The sequence below is a fragment of the Aotus nancymaae genome, unplaced genomic scaffold (genome assembly GCF_030222135.1).
Source record: "Aotus nancymaae isolate 86718 unplaced genomic scaffold, 86718_ANA_hifiasm-v0.15.2.pri h1tg000059l, whole genome shotgun sequence".
Classification (NCBI taxonomy): Eukaryota; Metazoa; Chordata; class Mammalia; order Primates; family Aotidae; genus Aotus; species Aotus nancymaae.
Window position 1 is genome coordinate 48853990 of NW_026988473.1, and position 20374 is coordinate 48874363.

The window sequence follows — 20374 nt, forward strand, 5'->3', positions numbered from 1 at the left end:
CCTGGACACACCATGCCTACAAACACAGGACCTGGAGAATCCGGAAGCCATTCCCAATCCACCGTGGAGCCCTCACTACCACTGAAAGGTTTCACTCGACCCCAAATCATCTGGTTTTAAGGGGTTGTCAGGAAACTCTACAAAGGGCTTAGCTGGCAACTAAGGGATAAACAACTAATCACAGTTTAAGTGGTGCCCACTTTCCCTCTGCCCCAGTGTGTTAACTTCAAAAATCAAAAGAATGGAGGGGTGCTAATGGTGGGGCAGGAACAGAGAGCCTTGCCCAGTTTCCCCTTAAATGAGAAGACATCCAGTCCTGAACACAAGGCTTCCATGGCACTGAGAGCCCAGGGATTGTGGTTTCAGTATCTGGTTGGAGGAAAGTTGCCTTCAGGCACCTTCTAGCAGGGGGCTCAGGGAGCTTTATGCTGTAGAGTTGGGGGGTTAAGGCCCTGTTTTGCCTCTGAAGTTGAAACAGTCACAGATGTCTACTTGCTATTTTCATAATTTTGAAGTTCCTTGTGGAAGCTGCGCATGCTTTTCTCAATAACCACCCCCCACCCTTGCCAAACTAAATGAAGCAACGAGCTTTAATTTATATCACTTCAATATTTATGCCAACTATGATTATCTCTCATGAATCAGAAGCTCTGATTGGCAGTTACATATGGCTTTGATGATAACACTGTGAAAACAAATTTATTATTATCTGCAGATGAAGGGTATATAGCAGAGCATGGTTGAAATAACACAAAAGAGATCCCTGGTGATGAGAAAGCTGAGAACTCTAAAATAAACACCAGCGGCAGGGGCGAGAGGTCAAGAAGGTTGTTGGACTGGATGACATTTGTTAAGGAGAAAAGCCATGGAGCACAGTGGAAATGAGGTCAGGATACAGAAGAGGAGAACGCCGGGCCATGGCCATGCTATGCCACCGCAGCCAAGTGCCTTGCCACGGATCTTTCACACCTGGCTCCTGGAGGGGTTGGAGTTGCCTGATTCTCTCTCCCAGTGTCAGGGCCCTGGACCCAGCCTGGGGGAGGGGGTTAGGGAATGTGGTGCACATAAGGTCTGGCTAAGCTGGGTTTCGGGACAGGACTTGTGGTAGGAAGGATCCCACGTTGTTGACCGAAGACAGCGGATAGGAGTTGTTGCGGGTCCCCCTTCCGGAAGCACCTCTGAAACGGAAATGGTGTGTGCAGTGTTTACCAGGAAGTGCTCCAGGATCCACACCCGTGGGAGTAGTGAGGCGCGTAGGATGGAACAGAAGGAGGAGCTGAACGGTGATGTAGAAGCAGCAAAGACCTCCGCAATTCTGCAAGGAAGCTTGGGAGCTGGGATGATCCTGCAGAGATGCCCTGAGGTAGGGCGAGGACCCGGGCCCCCTCATCCCCTGCACTGACTCGACATTAGATGCGCAGTCCCTGGGAGTGGGACGACGGAACGGGCGAGGTGGCTCTCGGCATCTGAGGGCAACGCCTGGAGACAGACTCAGCTGAGAGCTGTCAGCAGCCTGAGGACTGTGTCTCATCTTGGAGGGGTGGGGACAGGGGAACCGGGGACAGGGGAACCTGGGCCGCGCACCGCACGCCCCCTGCAGGCACCGTGCTGCAACTACAGGCAACTGTCCTGAAGGGAGATTCAGGTGTGAGGGGCCCAGGGAGGAAACAGAAGGCGATCAGGTCCAAGCTACAAGGCAGCGCACAGCCCGCAAGGCGGACTCATCTAACTGGGTCCTGCCTGCAGACATCGTAGTTGGTATCTGTGGCCCTAGTATCAACCAGTAGGAAGCTGATTAGGACCCAACCAGGCTCAGCCAGGCTCCACCACACTAAGGTTCTGGGCTCTCCCAGCATCTCTGAGGACTGAGCTAGGCCCCAGCCTGGGCAGAGACCTCTGAGGTTGTGCAAACAGTTTTCTATGAAGCTCATCATCCGCTGCCCTTCCACCCATTTGTCCATCAGTCCTTGCCACTTCCTTGTCCTGGGCATCAGCTAGCCTGGAACCTGTCAGGAGGTCAGAAAGGAGTCAGGATCTGTGGTGGAGGCTGGGGAAGTCTACCAATAGTCAGAAGCCTACGCCAGGCACAGTGGCTCCTGCCTGTAATCCCAGCACTTTGCTAGGCAGAGGCGGGAGGATCGCTTCAGTCCAGTAGATAGAGACCAGCCTAGGCAACATGGCAAGAATTTGTCTCTACAAAAAATACAAAAATTAGTTGGCCATGGTGGCGTGCACCTGTGGTCTCAACTGCTCAGGAGGCTGAGGTGAGAGGATCCCCTGAGCCCGGGAGGTCAAGGCTACAGTGATTCATGACCATGTAAGTGCATTCCAGCCTGGGCAACAGAGTGAGACTCTTGTCTCAAAAAAGAAAAGAGGAAAGAAGAAAGAAGAAAGAAGAAGAAGTAGTAGTCATCTAGGCAGCAGTATGGTACACTGCAGAGACCATGAGATTTGGAGTCAGACACACCTGCCTTCAATTCCCACCTCTGCCACTTCTGGGCTGTGTGACTTTAAGTAAATTGCTATACCTCTGAGAGCCCCATGCTGCCCATTAATCCTAGCACCTACCTCTCAGTACTTTACTAAGTCTCCAGAATTATTCCAGCTGCTATTCTACTGCTGCCTCTGACTTCTTTTGAACTCTGACCACTGGCTTTCATTTAGGATTATGACACAGATCGTTACTCTAGGATTCCTTGCTGAGTTACAAGTGTAATTGCTTACAGGACTCCTATATCTAACTGCATCCCACAGCTCTCTGATGCTCCTTAAGGCTGGTCCCGCTTTGCTATCAGTCACCACATCTCAGCATCTCTTACTCTTTTCTTCTCAGGCTGACTGCTACTGAAGCCCCGTGTGAGTCCTGGCAGAAGAAATCGGCAAACCCTACTCAAATGTATTTTAACTTTGGAGTGGATGGTAGGGCCATCCACTGGGATGGCCATCCACCTGATCCCACCTGGGGTCAGGTCAGAGGACATGACTCTTTAACAGCAGTGAAGTTAGAAGTTTCTTGAATACAAGATGAACGAAGAGGTCAAATATGTAGTAAGTCACATTTAAGACAGAATTTGGCTACTACATTTTCTTGGAAATGGGTAGAGAAAAAAGCTTCTCTTTCTCTGTTTAAAGAAATGGAAACTTTAGAGGGCTCTAGGAGGGAAAAAGAGAATCTTCACATGAGAAATAGAATATTGAGAGCTCTTATTAAGATAAATTTCTTTCTCAAAGATTGAAAGACTCAGTGCCTTTGGAGTTTGGCTCTGGTTGAGGGAGGGAATGGGATGTAGTGAAAAGTGCCTCAGAGGTTGTGGCTAATGGTGCCTTTGGAGAGGGAAGTATTGGGACATGTGTGAGGGAAAAGAGCTTTCAGAATGTGATGGGCAGCCTCCAAAATGGCCCCAGTGATGCCCTGTCCTGGTGTTTACGCTCTTATAAAATCTCCTCTACCTTGAGTGAGGGATGCCGATGAATAATGATGGGATATCACTTCCAATATTAGGTTACAAAAGGACTTTGGTTTCCATCTTCCTCACTCTGAGGGATGCCAAGCTGCCATGTTGTAAGCTGCCCTATGGAGGGACTCACATGGCAAGGAATGGAGAATGGCCCCAGCCAGCCAAGAGCCCTCAGCCTGCAAGCCCGTGAGGAACTGAATTCTGCCAACAGCCATGTGAGTGAGCTTGGAAGTGGATCCTTCTCCAGTGAAACCATCAGGTGAGACAATAGCCCTAGCCAACATGGGAGCTCTTTCAGAGGAAAAGAAGGATTAAGTCAGGTGCTTTACATACTTTATCTTGAACCTCAAATTCATTCTGTGAGATATGTGTTGGTATCTCCATTGTGTTGATAAAGAAACCAAGACTCAAAAAGGTGAAAACTTACTAAATGTCATATGATGAATGAATAGAAGAGAGGGGATTTGAACTCAGGACTGACTAACACAAAAGCCCACACTCTGGTTATTGCAGAAATATACTGTTTTATTTCCATGTTTCCATCAGAACTTAAAAATAAAAAGAGACAGTTGCTCAATTATCCCACTAACAAATACATGGTGACAGCAAGAACTGGGACCAGGGCACCATGCTAACCAAGGCCAGGCCTTCCCTGAGTTAGAATACTCCCCTGTACAGCAGCATCAGAAACTGCTCAGAGCCTGCAACATACCCTTGAGGCAGAATCCTCTGTGTGCAAAGTGATCTAATTGTCAATTTTAAAAAGAAAATGGCTGAATCTGATGTTAGTATGGGCCAAGTACCACTTCTAAGAACCTTACATGTCTTAACTCACTTAAACAATCCTACAAGAGAGGCACTATTATAGTCATCCAATTTATGGATGAGGAGACCAAGGCACAGAGAAGTTAAATGATTTTCTCCCAGACACTCAGCTGTAAGGAGCACAGCCAGGATTTAAACTCAGACCATTTGTCTCCACAGTCGAATACAAGATCCCCAGAATTCTCTCCTTGGTCCCAGGCTATCACATTGCCTGAATTCCCATTACAGCATTGGGTTTAGCTGGCCTTGGTTCCAGGCCTTCACCTTCTGGATTCCACCTGGCTACCAACACCCTTGGCTCTGACTTTCTCCATTCATCGCCTGGCTCCCAGTTCCCAGCCAGCCCTTTCTTCCTTGACCCCACCTGCCCTGGCTCTTGAGCTGCTCACACCTGCAACCCATCCCATGACTGCACCCTAGCCCTCACCTGCCTCCTGACCTGTCTTACAGCTCACCATCCAGCCCACCTGAGGCTCTGCCTGCTGACAGGCTACTCCCAGGACAAGACTCGCCCCCAGGACAAGCACTATACCCAGAAGGCATGTCATTCAACAAGTCGGGGACAGCCTTGTTAAAGTCAAAAATCATCCCAATTCTGGAGATATTTCTGAAAAAAGACTGTTTTCAGGAAACAATCTTCCCATCTGTGGTGATTTTAAAAATATAGTTCCCAGATTTTGTGTAGGAAAGGAAAGTAGCAATATAGATGCAGGAAGAGCATTACTGTGTGGATAAAAAGATGATGTGTGCAATGGACATGCTCAGCCTAGAACTTAGATTAAGGTTACTTTCTGATATGGTAGATACTATGGTCTGAATGCGTCCCCCAGAGTTCATGTGTTGGAAACTTAATCTCCAGTGCAACAAGAGTTGAGCAATAGAACCTTTAAGAGGTGATTGAGTCATGAGAGTTCTGCCCTCATGAATGAATTAATGTCATTATTGCAAGAGTTAGTTATTGCAGGAGTCGGTTCCTGATTGAAAAACGAGTCCACCTCCACTTCTCTCTCTCTCTCCTGCACATAGGCATTCTCTCACCCTTCCACCTTCCACCATGTGATGACACAGCAAGAAGGCCCTCGCCAGATGCAGGCCTCTCAACCTTGGACTTTCCATCCTCCAGAATTGGAAGTAATAAATCTCTGTTCTTTATAAATTGCCTAGTATCTGGTATTCTGTTATAGCAGCACAAAATGGATTAAGACAGTAGGAAAGATCATCAACACTGTTATAGACCTCTAGGGCATGATGAAAAAGCAAATCTGCCCATGTTTATGCAGATAACAGTCAGTTAGAGAGGCCATAACGTTGATCAAATGGGACTTCAATAGCCCTGAAATGGACTAGAACAAGAATTATGGGATGGCAAGAAGGAGGGACCACAGAGCTAGCAGTGATCAGAAGCTCTTTTCCAGGAGACTTTGTTGAGCAATCAAAAAGATCATGGGCTACTGGGGCAGCCATCTGAAAAGTCGAATGTAATGAAGGATGAAGGGATGGGGCTAAAATGCTAAAAGCAGCGTTTTCAAACAAGTCTCATTTCAATTTAGTCTTCCCATCTGTGGTGATTTTAAAAATATAGTTCCCAAATTGCCTGTAGCATCTGGGGAGCAGGGTCTGTGGGCAGACACCTGCTCGCCAGGGAACATTTGGAATGACATTTCTGGATGGGGGTGTCCTTGTAGCTTAGAGATTAATCCATAAAGAAGACAGACTTAGAGAATCCCAGAGTAGCAGAGCTGGGGAGCCCTTGAAGATAACATAGCCAAACTGCCCAGAGATGGTAAGTGACATACTCAAGGTCACACAGCAATGTGTGATTGGGGAAGGGGCTGGAACTCTACTTTTCTAAGTCCCTGTTTAGGACTGCAACATCCCCTAGAGTGAATGAAAGTTTTCAAAGGCGTCTCCTCGAAAGAGATGTAGAATAAGAGGCAAGTGGTTACCTCAGGAAAAAAATGTGAAAAATGAATAAAGATGGATAAATTCAGATCTGCATTCTCTTCAGAATATAAAATTTCTGATAATTATTATCCCTCATTATCTTAGAGAAAACAAGAATGAAGATTGTCCTAACACAATTATATAAAGGCAAGACTGAGAAAGGAGTTGATTCCCATATAGAAGTCAACCATCTAGGCTAACTGTTCATCCCACCCAGTGCCTCAAATCCAGGCTGCCCACCCATTTATCACACTTTTGCAGGTCTGTGAAAGTCAGCAACAAACACTGTACCTGTTCCAGGAGACTGCCCAAGAGCCTCCTCAATTTCTCTGTGACCACTATGCCTGCTCTTGTCTCCTGGTTCTCTGATTTCCGCATCTGCTCCCAGTTTTAACATTGCTTCTGGCCTTTTCAGATTAGTCACCTAAGCCCCGCCTCTTGGGCCTTGGGTCTCAGCCTCATCTCATCCTAGCACTTCCTACTGTCCTGGTGAGAAGCTCCCTGCTCTAGCTACAGCCCACCAGGTCTGTATGCTGGTCTAGCTCCCAGATGTTCCCAAGTAAAAACAAAAAAGTAGACATTTTGTCTTGAACCCTAAGTTTCCATGTTGGGGGGAGGGATAAGATTATGACCACTATGCATACCCATCTTTTGGGAATTTGGAGCTGTGGGACAAAAAGGAAGAACCAGGGAGTTGGCTGCAGTTGGCAGAAGAAAGAGGGCAGATGGTTCCCCACTGGAAAGGCACCATTGCTGAAGTACTAGTCTCACTCCTGCAGCTCCTGCCTGCTATGGTGCAGGTGCGCTCGCGTGTGTGTGTGTGTGTGTATGTGTGTGTGTGTGTGTGTGTGTGTGTGTGTGTATTCCAGACACTGTTTAGATTCCAGGGATATGACAGTTAAAAAAATGGACAAATCTCCTTGCCCTCATAGAGCTTACAATTTAGTTTGAAACATAGATAGTAAATAAATAGATGCATTGAGTAATATCTGGTGGCATTAAGTGCGATGAAGAAAAATCAAGACTAAGGAGATGAGAGTGGGCCTTTTTAAATGTTGTGGTCAGGGAAGGACTCTGGACAGATGCCATTCGAGCAGATCCACAGGGCATGAGGGGGTAAGGCAAGCAGGTGGGGAACAGCACCTAGGCAGAGGGAACTGCAAACACAAGGAACCTGAGTGGGGTGGGGGGGCATTCTTGGCTGGCGTTTGAAGAACAGTAAGGCAGCCAGTGTTGCTGGAGCCCAGAGAGATAATGAAAGGTGGATGACATGGGGTCTTGTGGGTCACCATGAGAGCTTTACTCTAAGGTGATGGGAAGCCAGACACCTGCAGACGTGTCTGCAAATACCTTTGAGGTTTTTCTGAATCCTTGGCTGCAGAGGAAAACACAGGAAGCATGGGAGCTCCACACAATAGTTCACATTTGAACCAGGCTTTTTTTTTTCTTTTCTAACTACAACCTCCACCTCCTAGTTTCAAGTGATTCTCCTGCCTCAGCCTCCCAAGTAGCTGAGATCATAGGCATGCACCACCACACCCAGCGAATTCTTTGTATTTTTAGTAGAGATGAGGTTTCACCATGTTGGTCAGGCTGGTCTTGAACTCCTGACCTCAAATGATCTGCCGCCTCAGCTTCCCAAAGTGCTAGGATTACAGGCATGAGCCACTGCACCCAGCCTTGAAGTAGGCTTTGAAGGATGACCAGAAGTTTTTCAGATGCGAGAAAGAGGAGTTAAGAATGGTGAAAAGGCAAAACGTGTTCCAGGGTGGCTGGCCATACACCTGGCAGGCATTGAAGACAGGAGGATGTTAGAGGATGCTGCAGCAGAAGGCGAGGCTCAGACGTGGTTGGGGTCAGCTGGGGAGGACCGTACACAAGGCAGCATCTCTAGCTTCCTTAGAAACACACTCCCTTCTTTGAGAACCCTACTGGCCCCTAATGAGCTGAAGTTACTTCATTACTTACTGCAGCGTAAATGAGCACTGTTATGGGAGGCATATGGCCCATCTTCCCCCTCTTCCTCCCCATCGCATCCCCGCTCCTGAAATCCAGACAGCTGCCTTGGGCAGCATTAGAAGGGCTCATGTGCTTGGGCTTTCAGGAAGCTTTTCCCCAATAAGACAAGCTCTCTACTTAATCTGGATAAATGGGGTGTTATTAAATTAATTTCTGAACTATCATTGCCAAGAAGCTAAGGACACTGGAGTAAAAGGAAAGGGGGTGAGGTGGGAAGGGTGGAGGGGAGCAGCAGAATGAGGCAGGGCAGCAAAGAGGCAGCAGAGCTGCGAGTTCCTGACCCAGGTCTGCCCAACAGACTCGTGTCCAAGGCACCGTGTTGAAGAGGTTCAGTAATTAAAATAAGAAATGAGAGTCCCCTGATCAGTTATTGCACCCAGGGCCCTAAAAATGATGGAAAGGTGGCCTCCCTTTGCCATGGGGTGAGCCCAAAAGTAATTACCAGGATACTTTGCAGATTATTGAGTAAGTCCCTAGAACCGGCACATTGATTTATATAAGACCTGGAGATTTTGAGAGATTTGAGAGAATATTAAGTATCAATCAATATTTTAATTTATTTCAGGGTCCTGGAGACTTTAGCTGTGTAGAAAACCGCTGGGAGGAAATTGTGACCTTTGAAATATGTCTGGCTGGCAGGCAGCAGGGAGGTACCTCGGCAAGGAGCCTGTTTGGCAGCCGCTGCAGGGAAAGACTTCTCTGCCCTGAAATGTTCTCTCTCTTCACAGCATCAGTCAGGGATTTCAAATAGCCAAAGGGTGGAGGGCCTCAGGGTAAGTGAGCTCCGGAGCCCTGTCAAGGAAGCTCTTGGCTTGAAGATACAGAGCTTACTCCTCCCCAGGGAGAGTCCCCAGGGCCTGGAGAGAGGAGCCTGCAGACTTTGTGCCCCTGCCTAGGATGCGCTGCTGTGATCTGGGGACATTCTCATCGAACCACCTGATGATGTGTCACCATTGTGGGAGATCCAGTACCTTCTCCCCTGGGCCACCAGGCTCCCTGGGCCATACTCTTCCTGTGCCCTCACCAGGGCTTTGCCAGACGTCTCACAAAGCACCTGAGCGCCAGGTCTCAGACTATCACCATCCTCCTGTCTGATTCCACAGGAAGACTGTAAGTTCCCTTCAGGCAGGGATGATGTCCGATCAATTTCTGTGCCCCCAGTACCTGGCATCATGCCTGACCCACAATAGGTAGACATGTAAAACAATGTGTTCAATAAATGAATGGTCAAATGAACTAACACAAGAAAAATAAATATTTGTTTGTAGAAATCAGTTGTGTTTCAACAGCAAGCAGAGGTCACATTCAAATGTAGTCATCAGAGAAATTCAGAAAGATGAAGACAGGGTGGAGGGAAATGACCAAAGCATGCAGCACCCTGGAGCTGGTAGCAGTGCGGGAGAAGAAGCTGTTAGCACCCGCAGGACTGATGCAGCTAAGAGAGAAGCAGGTCCCAGAACCTGGATCAGGCCACTAAAAGGGAGAGGTGGCCTTTTGCAAGCAAGCAGCCAGCCCCTCAAACCTGCAGGGAGGAAGAATGGAAACGAATACCTTGACCTCACCGTCTGCCCTTCCTTGGATCGCCTCCCTGTGCTCCTCATTGGCCAAAGCCAACCAGAAGCCAGAGGCCAGGGGAGCGCCTTGATTCAGGGTGGAGAGTGAGCAAAAGATCCCCAGCAAAGGGCTGCCAGGTAGCTCTCTGCCTATTCCATCTGGCTTATCCATCCCTATGGGAAGGGCAGACCTGGGCACCCCAACTGATGGGCATAACCCAGTAGTTCTCAATAGGGGGCAGTTTTGCCAGCTGCTGGGGCGATTTGTTTTTCACAGCTGGGATGGGGAGGGTGCTACTGGTATCTGTGAGTAGAGGCCAGGGATGCTGCTAAACATACACAAATGCAAAGGACGGCACCCACAACAAAGAACTATACAGCTCAAGATGTTGACAGTACCATGCTGAGAAAGCCTGGACTAATCGAATGTTCAGAGGGACCCAGGCTCAAAGCAGACTCTGCGCTGCCCTGGCTTTAGCCAGAGAACATTGCTTCACTTGCTAGGAAGGGCAGCGCCATTTGGTTTGACCCAGCGCCATCAGCCAGTAAGTGACCAGTATCTTGTGTCCCTTCGGGAAGATGCTTTAAGAAGAAAGCCTGTATGTTTTCTGTCTCTTCTCACTGACAGTGATTTCCTAGGGTGTCCAGAGTGGTGGATGGGCAAGCAGGGAGCACTGCTCAAGCCATGGGCAATTAGCTTTCTCCTAGAGGTCAAAACCGCCCCGCTGGGCTCACCACCTCCTCAACTCCCCTGATATCGCAACCTTCTCGTTCCCTTCATTTTCAGTTTTATATTCACACCATAAAAACATTTTGTAAAAGTGAATCAAGTCTTGCCATCTGTCTCTCTCACTTTTATCATGTTTGTAATGAAGAGAAGAGTCAAGAGGAAACTGAATCCAAACTGCAAATGGTGTGCTGCTCCCTGGTAGCTGAGATCCACCCGAGCAAGGCAGCACTCGAGGAAGAGAGTGGCCCTTGTGGTGCAGAAGTGAATCATGTACAAAGTGAGTCCCATCAAAATCTCAGGTGAAGCTCTCACGGCAGCCCTGGGAAGTAGAACTTGTAATCCACACTGACAGATGAGGAAACTAAGGTTTGTCAGGGGAGATTAGTAGTTCAAGGTTGTACTACCAACACGTAGCAAAGCAAGGTCCTAAACCCTGCTCTTGCCTGTCAACTCCAAGTCATAGACCAGTGTTGCTGACATTTTATCCTGACATGAAATTGATAGCTTATTGCTACTAGGGTTTACGTACCATATTGAAAACTGTTGGAGTTTAAGTAACTGTGGTACTTTTAAGAGAGCTCTATTTTTCTCCCTGTCACGGCTTAGAGATTTTGTCCCTCATCGGACCCTCCAGGACCAGAACTTGGGAGAGAATAAGTTCCACAGGTACATTCATGTCACAGATACTCATTGAGAAAACCATGTGCCCGGTGCTAGATGTGGGATGGCCAGAGAGCAGCATTCTAAGCAGGGCGGCAGATCTCGGAAAAGGACCCTTGGCACCAGATCAGAGAGGAACCTAATAAGGGCAGGCTGCATTTATTGAGCACTCACTGTGAGCCAACTATTGTTCAAGTACTTTCCACACACTAACTCATTGAATCCCATAAGGCTGATCCTATTACAACTCCCACTGTACAGATGAGATGACTCAGCAGTTTAGAACATTGCTCAAGGAACCCAGCTTAATAGTTGTTCTGTTCTGATATGTACTGCAACATGGATAAACCTTTAAGACATTATGCAAAGGGGGAAAAGCTAGTAACAAAAGGAAAAATACTGCATGATTCCACTTATATGAGGGACCAAGTGTTGTTAAATTCATACAGACAGAAAGTAGAAAGGCTAGGAGATGGAGGGGAGAAGGAAACGGGGAGTTACTGTTTAACAGGTTCGAGTTCAGTTTGCAAAGATGATATGAGTGTGGAGGTGGATTGCAGAACAATGTGAATGTCCTTAAATGAGTGCCATTGAACTCTACACCTAAAAATGGTTAAAATAGTAAGCTTTACCCACAATAAAGGTGAAAAATATAAATTTTAAGTTGATCATTAAAATTCATATGTTCTTTTTTTGTAAAGGCTCTGGAATCTATTCTCTTAACCATCCCTGTGTTAGATGCTATATTAGTTAGTGTTCTCCAGAGAAACAGAATCCACAGGATGTGTATCTATACAGAGAGATAGTGAAGGGGACTGCCCACACAATTATAGAGTCTCACACAAATCCATGATCTACAGGGTGGGCTGGCAGGCTGGAGACTGGGGAAGAGCCCATGTTGCAGTTGAAGTCCAAAGCTGTCAGCTGGCACAATCTCTCTGCTGGTAGAAGTCAGTCTTTGTTCTGTTAGAGTCTTCAATGGACTAGATGAAACCCACCCACTTAATGAAGGACAGTCTGCTTTACTCAAAGTCCATGGATTTAAATGTTCATCTCTTCCAAAAAACATGCTCACAGAAACATCCAGAGTAATGTTTGACAAATTATCTGGACACTAGGGTCCAGCAAAATTGATGCATAAAATTCATCAACACAGGTGGTCAATCCCACCATGCCACGTCTAAAGAGAGAATAGACCTGCCTAAAGTAAGCAAGGAGCTGAAACTGGTGGGATCAAGTTCAGGAATGCAGGTAAACTAATTTCCAAAACCAGGGGCAAGCCCACAGCAAGTAGACTGATACTTGAAAGCAGAAGAGACTTTGAGCAGACTGAGCCAGGGTGAGTGGTGGCAGAGACAGTGCTGGCTTAGGATGATATAAAAATGCAGGCCCTGGCTGCAAAGCACGTAGACTCCTGCCACATGAGGGGCAGCCTGTGTCAGGGACACGCTAGACAGAGCAACCCAGGCCACTTCAGGGGATGACCACACATTACCTCAGCAATGTAGAATATCATCTTCCTTCTGGAAGCGAGGAACAGAGTTCACTAGAAATTTTACCCAGTTACCCAATGGTTCTCCATTTCCAGCCTGGCTAAGTTCTGCATATGGGACCTAAATAGTATCAGATATACAAGCACCAGAGCAGAACATGCTTCTGGAATTATATTATGGAGCATTTGGGGCCTGCAAGGACCTCCTAAGCTACAATCAGCATCCAGAAGACAAATTCAAGATGAAGGTTTCTGGTAGGGCACGGTGGCTAAAGCCTGTAATCCCAGCACTTTGGGAGGCCTGAGGCAGGCAGAAAGCCTGAGGTCAGGAGTTCGAGACCAGCCTGATCAACATGGTAAAACACTGTCTCTACTAAAAATCCAAAAAAAAAATTAGCTGGGCATGGTGGCGGATGCCTGTAATCCCAGCTACTCAGGAGGCTGAGGCAGGAGAATCGCTTGAACCCAGAGGTAGAGGTTGCAATGAGCCAAGATCATGCCACTGGATTCCAGCCTAGGCTACAGAGCAAGACTCCATCTCAAAAAAAAAAAAATAAAAGATGAAGGTTTCCTGAGAGGGCAGCACACAGGCGTGCTGGGGCCAGGTCAAAGGCAGAGACACACACGGGTGTCAGTGGCCAGGAGATGAAGCCAGAAGTTGCAAGGTGGAATTGACTACCGCCCAGGGAAAGAACGGGCAGAGGAGGGAATAGGGGAACAGGTGAGGACTGATGCCAGGCAGGTTGGAACAGGTTGGAAGGAACAAGATATTGAGATATGTGGGTTCAGGAGCTAAATCTGCAAGTACAGAGGGTTCGTCAGGGCCCTCTTAATACTTTGGACCTGGGGCCTTGCCAAAAACATCCAGAATAAAGTCATCCAGGTCTTTGAAGGGAGTAGCTCCCCATAAGTTGACATCTGTCTGCAGCTGCAAGCCTCACCTCTAGGAAGGAGACAATGATGGTTTTTTAGAGCACGGTGTGCTGGCACAGACCCAAGAGATCTGGTATCTAAACACAGATATAGCTTGCTCTTAGACTATACATTCACTCACTAGTAAAGTAGGGGTGATCCTAGCTCCCAGCAAACCTCGGAGTCATTTTCATAGGTGCAAGTGAGAAAGCAGGGCTGAAAGTCCAGTGACATCTACAGTAAGTGGCCCTGAAAATGTTAAACACCAAAACTACAGCAGGGCAGAGGCCCATCTCTGCCACTAGGGAAGAAGGGAAACAATGTGTCTTCAGAAATATGCAAGGTCTGGAGTGGTGAGAAAAGGATGACTTACTATATTCTAACTGAAAACCAAAGCCAAACAAAACCAGACGTTTGTTAAAATTCTGCTGCTGTGAAGACAGTGCCAGAGAGAACACAGAATTGCAGCCAGGAATTTACAAAGAGTCAAGGGACCCACGCCCAGCCCTGGGCTACAGGACTACATGAGGTCTGGTAGGTAGAACAGCATAGGTCCCAAGCCAGGGAATGTGGGCAATGGGTGGGAGTGGCTGGGAAGGGCATATTTCCTACTCCCAAGCCATCTATTCACTGAATGTTCTCAGTCCATCCTGGAAAGCTCCATTTCCATCAGGCTCCATAAACCCTTCCCTTTGTTTCTGATCCCTCCCAGTCTGTTCAGTCTATAAATAAAGTCAGGATTTCATTAAATAACAACGATAATAGATACCTGGAATTAAACAACTATAATGTTGCCCACCATCACTTCCTATGAGCCTGACATCATGGTCCATGTTTTGTATCAATTATTTCATTGAATCTTAACAACTGTTCATTTCATGTATAAAGAACCTGAAGTTTTGAGAGATTAAATAACATGTCTAGGGTTATTTTGCCTCCTCTTTCCAGGGGCTGGAATTTGAACCCAGGTCTTTCTGATGCCGATATAAGCACAGTAGCCCACAGCTCCCCTGATAGGTTGAGGACTAGCAAGATTGGGTCATAACTCTGCCTGTAAGAGAAATAATCTCAAGGATGATGGGAAAGAAAATGTCACTTGAAGGGGTTATGATGAGCTAGACAATGTAAGGTCACTTAAGGATTAGGAAGTTGAAAGAGAAACCTAAATTCACTGAGAATTTCCATGGGAAAAAACATATAAATGAATTTTAGCAGTCCCCTGGATGCCAGGCCAGCAGCTGCAAATAGCATTCCCCAAGGTCTAATTTCCCTATAATGGCTCTTGGTGTTAAGAGTTGAGTGAACAACGGTAGTAATGGGCAGGTTAATCTGCCCCGTAATTTACATTTGGTGAACTGTGGAGCAGGAGGCAATAAGGGCTTTGCCGAAGCAGAGCTGATCCTGAGAAAACATCTCAGCCTGTACTGTTCCTCAGAAAGGTGATTGTTTCCTTTGTGACTCTGAGAGTATTGCAGAGAAGGCAGAGTACACAGCTCCGCTGGGAATGAGTGGTTGGGGCCAATCCCATCCTTTCATTTTCAAGGCTTGCAGAAAGGCTTGGAGTGGAGTGTGATTAAAACTATCAGTCACCTGCAGGCCTCCGCAAGCTTTGGAAACAGATTTGGGTTTGGAGATTGGTCCTCCTGTGCAACCACAGGCAGGTTAGTAGAACTAGAAGTTTCCAGGGCGTAACTCCCACTCTGCAAACCTTTTGGTAAAGCCATTTATTGAAGAGACTAAAAACATGATCTAGTTACGCAATTTTTAATGTATTCTGGAGAAAAAAAATACTGGCTAAATTTAGGAGCTGGCTACTGGCCCTTAAAATGCCTGAGAATCGAGCTGAGTTTTTCCTTCTTATTTATTTTGTTTCTAACAATAACTAGGAGGCAACCTCATGGTGTAATGAACCTCATATTTGGACAGAATGCATTCAGATCCCATCTCCTTACCCAAGCTCTGAGAACGCTGCAAGACACTTAAATCTCTCTAAGCCTCAGTTTCTTCACTTGTAAAAAGGAACATTCATGCTTTGATGGTTCTTGAACAACTCTAGAAACCTATGAAGTATATATTGACTGACCAGTATGTGCGTTTTGTATATAAGGAGGTTCTAAGAAGGTGAATCATGCACCTCCCAGTGCCCACAGCTCCACCCAGCTCTGTCGTTCTCTGCTGGAACTCAAATATAGAGCTTAAATATCATCTTATTGTGAAATGTAGCTTATATGCAGAAAGAGATACAAAAGAAAAATGTACAGCAGAAATAGAATATAGAGGACAGTGATTTGTCACAAAGAAGCACCTGTGAGATCAATACCCAGCTGTTTGGGTTGGGGTCAGGAAACCTTTTCTCTAGAGAGCAGTTTGTTCCCTTCAGCAACTACCTAACTCTGCTATGTTAGTCCATTCAGCCAGCTGTAACAAAATACCATAAACTGTGTGACTTACAAACAATAAAAATGTACTTCTCACAGTTCTGGAGGCTGGACAGTCCAAGATCAAGGTGTCAGCTGACTCAGATTCCATGTCTGGTAAGGGCCTGTTTCCTGATTTCTGGCCTATCAGGTTCCCTCTCACTGTGTCCTCACATGGTAGAAGGGGTAAGCTAGCTCTCTAGAGCCCCTTTTATAAGGACACTAATTCCACTTAAGAGAGCTCCACTCTCATGATCTAATCACTTCCCAAAGGCCTCTTAATATCATCACATTGGTGATTAGGTTTGAAAACATATGAATTTGGTAGGGAAGGCGCAAACTTTCAGGTCACAGCATCTGTATCTGTTGTTGCAAGGTGAAAGCAGCCATCGACAATAGTAAACAAACGTGCCTTCATTGTTCCAATAAAACTTTATTTACAAAAATAGTTACCAGACTATAATTTGCCAACTCCTGATTTAAATGATTCTCAACACCCAGAAGCCACCTCATGCTTTCTCCTCAACAAGGGCAATATTGTCCTGATTTTTATGACCATTACTTCTGTACTTTATAGTTTTACTACCTAAACACACATTCCTAAGCACTAACTTTTTGCTTAGTTTTTGCACTTAATATAAATCAAGTCATACGGTCTTTACTTTTTTGAATCTGGCTTTTTCACCAGACATAACTAGCATATGGTTCTAGATTATTCAACTTTACAACCGATGCACATGCACATTGCTTCCAGTTTGGGACCATGGTCAATACACAGCTATGAATATTTTTAAACAAACCTCATACTACATGTGTACATGAATTTCTGTGGGTATAAATCTAAGAAATTTTGGAAATTCCAAGAAATTTGGGATCATAGGGTATGTACATATTCAACTTTAGACAATTCTGACAACTCTTTTCAGAGAAATCACGTGAATTTGCATATCTAGCAGCAAAGCATGATGCCAAAGAAACAATATAATTTTTCCTAAGCCCTTATAAATGTATCGTTGGGACAGACTCCTGTAACTAAAGACAGATGAACAAGAGAAAAAAACAGACAAGTGTATAAATGCAAACAGTGTACATCACACAAGAGAAACTTCAGTGAAAGGTACCTCAAAGCAGACCTGAAACTCTGGTTTATTTAACATCTTCAACAAAAAACAATAAATTTTAGAGAAGTGACAAGACAAAGCAAAGAAGTTTTAAGCTTCCAGAGGTGGGAAACTGTGGGAAGGTAAGTAGAATATGGGAAGAAACTAATGGAGTAAGGGTTACTTGTAGATTCCTCTGGTGCCATCTCTGAGCTAATAGCAGTCGTTTCCAGCAAAGGATAATTTATATCCTGTCTTTAGGCAGTAGGGGCAGAGGACAGAATAGAAAGAGCTCTTCCTCCCTTTGCTGCTTCTTAATTGCCTTCAGTTCAAAAATATTTATTTCAAAGAGGCAGATTTTTGAGTGACACATTCTGGTTTCCTTCAATGAGAAGAGTGCCGCCTGTTGCACCTCTGCTCCAGGGCTGCACAGGACTTGGTATTGCCAGACTTCTGTAGCTTATCCATCATGGTGAGTGCATTGCTTACTCATGGTTTTAATTTCCCTTCTCCGATTAGTAATGGGGCCCAACACTGAATTCACCAAGTTAGGTCTTTTCTCAACAAGCACAAAATGTGAGTCTTCTAAACTTAAAGTGTTGTCACGTTGCTTTTGATAAATGGCAAATGTGATTCTGAATTGGAGTTTGTTTCTAAATGGAAAACCACCTGGCCAGTTCTCTTATCATCCACAGTACTCGTTACTGCAGACTTTGGCATCTCAACACCACCACTCAATATACTGGGTGGACAGCCAGTGGACTTAAGACTACAAGCCCCTTTGTGCTCAAAAAGGGATCCTGTTACGTTCATCAAATATTCAAAATGGTTTTCAGAATGGTTTTCAGTGAATCTTTTGCCTCTTGTATAAAGACTCTGCTGGGGGAATCTGTTGTTTTACTTGGCTTTTGGTATGGACGAACAACTTGTTCCAATCTTGTTTCTGAATGAACGATTTCTTCTACTGATTTTATGCAATTCTGAGAGAATACTTTTCTCTGGTATTGAATTTGTATTAGCGTCCAATGAGGAAGCACTATTTTCAGAATGTCTGCATTTGCTAGTTATGATACTAGGACTGAATTTCTGATTACCACTTGGAACTTGACTCCCAGTTGCTGCTGTTTTCAGTGCTTCAGTATTCCTTGACTTATTCAGAATCTTTACGTGCTTCTGGCAACTTGGGGGCATTGGTTTTTTGGCTTTTAATGTCTTCTGTTTACTTCTATCAGGACTTACTATCTTTCACATCCAGCAATGGATCCAAACCAAGAAATCCCTGATTTACCTATATATGCCAGTTCCTAAAACACACAAATCACTTCCAATAAGGCACTGGTTCATGTATTTCTGTTGAAGCAGAAGTCAATCTTAGGATGTAGTCTGTACATGTACATATCTGCAGATAAGATTCACAAAAGCTGAATTCAGATGCTTCATTTTTGCATTTTCATTTGCTTTCCCATGATACAACTTATCTTCATTTTGAATGGCCTTCCCCATTTGTTCTGCAAATAGTTATACCACCAGTCATTTACTGGCTAGAGCAGCGCCACTCCAACCAAGACAATCCCCACCTTTTCTTCTTGATCAATCCCAATAGAGGTATATCAAAAATATTTGTCTTTTCAAAGGACTAACTTTGGGTTTGTTGATACTCTTCATTGAATTCTTGTTTCATTAATTTCTGCTTACATTTATCATTAATTTCCTTCTACTTTATTTGCTGTTAATGTGCTGTTATTTTTCTAGCTTATTGAGAAACAAACCTGAGTCTATTTTGTTTTTAGTCTTTCTTCTTTACTACACACACACATGCCACACACACATATTTTGATATTTTTATTATTATTCAGCTCAAATATTCTACTGTCCTGTGTGACTTCTTCTTTGACCTATCGATTATGTCAAAATATATTTCTAAATTTGTAAACATATGACAAATTTATAATTATGTCTTTGTTATGATTTCAGGTTTAATTGTATAATGGACAGAGAACATTCTCTGTATGATTTCACTTCTCTGAAATTTGTCGAGATTTGTTTTTTGACCCAGCATAAGGTCAATTAGAACATAAATATTTCGGGGGTTTTCAAGATGGCCGATTAGGAGGAAGTCGGGATCGCAGCTCCGAAAGAAGGCGCAGAGGGTGAGTGGACGCCGCATTTCCAGACAGATTTTTACTGACCACAGACCAGGGGATTAAAAGGAGGAGGAGCCGCACGGGTCACCAGCGCCGCTGGTTTGAGCGGAGAGGTGCGCCGCTCGGCCTACGCCCTGAGGTGGGGGGCGGCGGATCCACGTACAGAGCGAGAGAGACTGAATCACCTCTGAGCCAGCAAGGGGAGCTGAAGCAGGGATTCAAGCCAGGACACTCCCGGGCAAGGGCGCGCCACGAATCTCAGAGCCGCTGCTTTGGCTGATGCAGCGGCTCACAGGGCAGCGGATTTTTACTGCCCACAGACCAGGAGATTCACAGGTGGAGAAGCTCCACGGGTTGCCAGCGCCGCTGGTTGGACTGGCGCGGCTGCTCTGCCTGCACCCGAGGCAGGGAGCAGCGGCCCCTTGTGCAGAGTGAGCGAGACCGGATCCCCTCTGGGCCAGCAAGGGGAGCTGAGGCAGGGACTCAACCCAAGAGTTTCCTGGGCAAAGAGGACGCCTCTGGAAACACGGCTGAACACGGGACGGTCCAGCTCTGTGGAGAAGGGGCGTCACCCACCGGGAAACACCCTGCAGTTCCCAGGACAATTTGCCCACAGCAGCTCAACGAAGCCTCTGCAGGCTGAGTGTGACTAGGCTGCCACCTTGTGGGCAGGGAAAACCATTGCAACAGCGGAAAATCATAACACCCTAATTCCCTGGGACAGACCACCTAGGGGGAAGAAAAGGGGGTTTATGAGTTCAGCTACTACAGACTTAAAATTACCAAAATCAGAAAGACAGCAACTACAAAGTCGATAGGTGGATAAATCCATAAAGATGGGAAGAAACCAGCGCAAAAAGGATGAAAACACCCAAAACCAGAACACCTCTCCTCCTACAAGGGAGCACAACTCCTCACCAGCAAGGGAACAAGACTGGATGGAGAATGAGTGTGATGAAATGACAGAATCAGCTTTCAGAAAGTGGATAATAAGAAACTTCCGTGAGCTAAAAGAACATGTTCTAACCCAATGCAAAGAAACTAAGAACCTTGAAAAAAGACTTGACGAAATGTTAACGAGAATGGACAACTTAGAGAGGAATATGAGCGAATTGATGGA

The 20374-nt window shown here is 45.7% G+C and overlaps 1 long non-coding RNA gene and 1 pseudogene across 1 annotated transcript; one reads left to right on the plus strand and one right to left on the minus strand.

Moving 5' to 3' along the window:
* Positions 1 to 1277: 1277 nt before the first annotated feature.
* On the plus strand, positions 1278 to 5344 carry LOC105720256 (uncharacterized). Its single transcript, XR_001108107.1, has 4 exons — positions 1278 to 1363; positions 2834 to 3048; positions 3503 to 3717; positions 5310 to 5344. It is a non-coding gene; the product is annotated as an uncharacterized LOC105720256 (long non-coding RNA).
* A 4619-nt stretch (positions 5345 to 9963) lies between these two features.
* Positions 9964 to 18613, minus strand: LOC105720003 (activating transcription factor 7-interacting protein 2-like; annotated as a pseudogene).
* Between the last annotated feature and the right edge of the window lie 1761 nt (positions 18614 to 20374).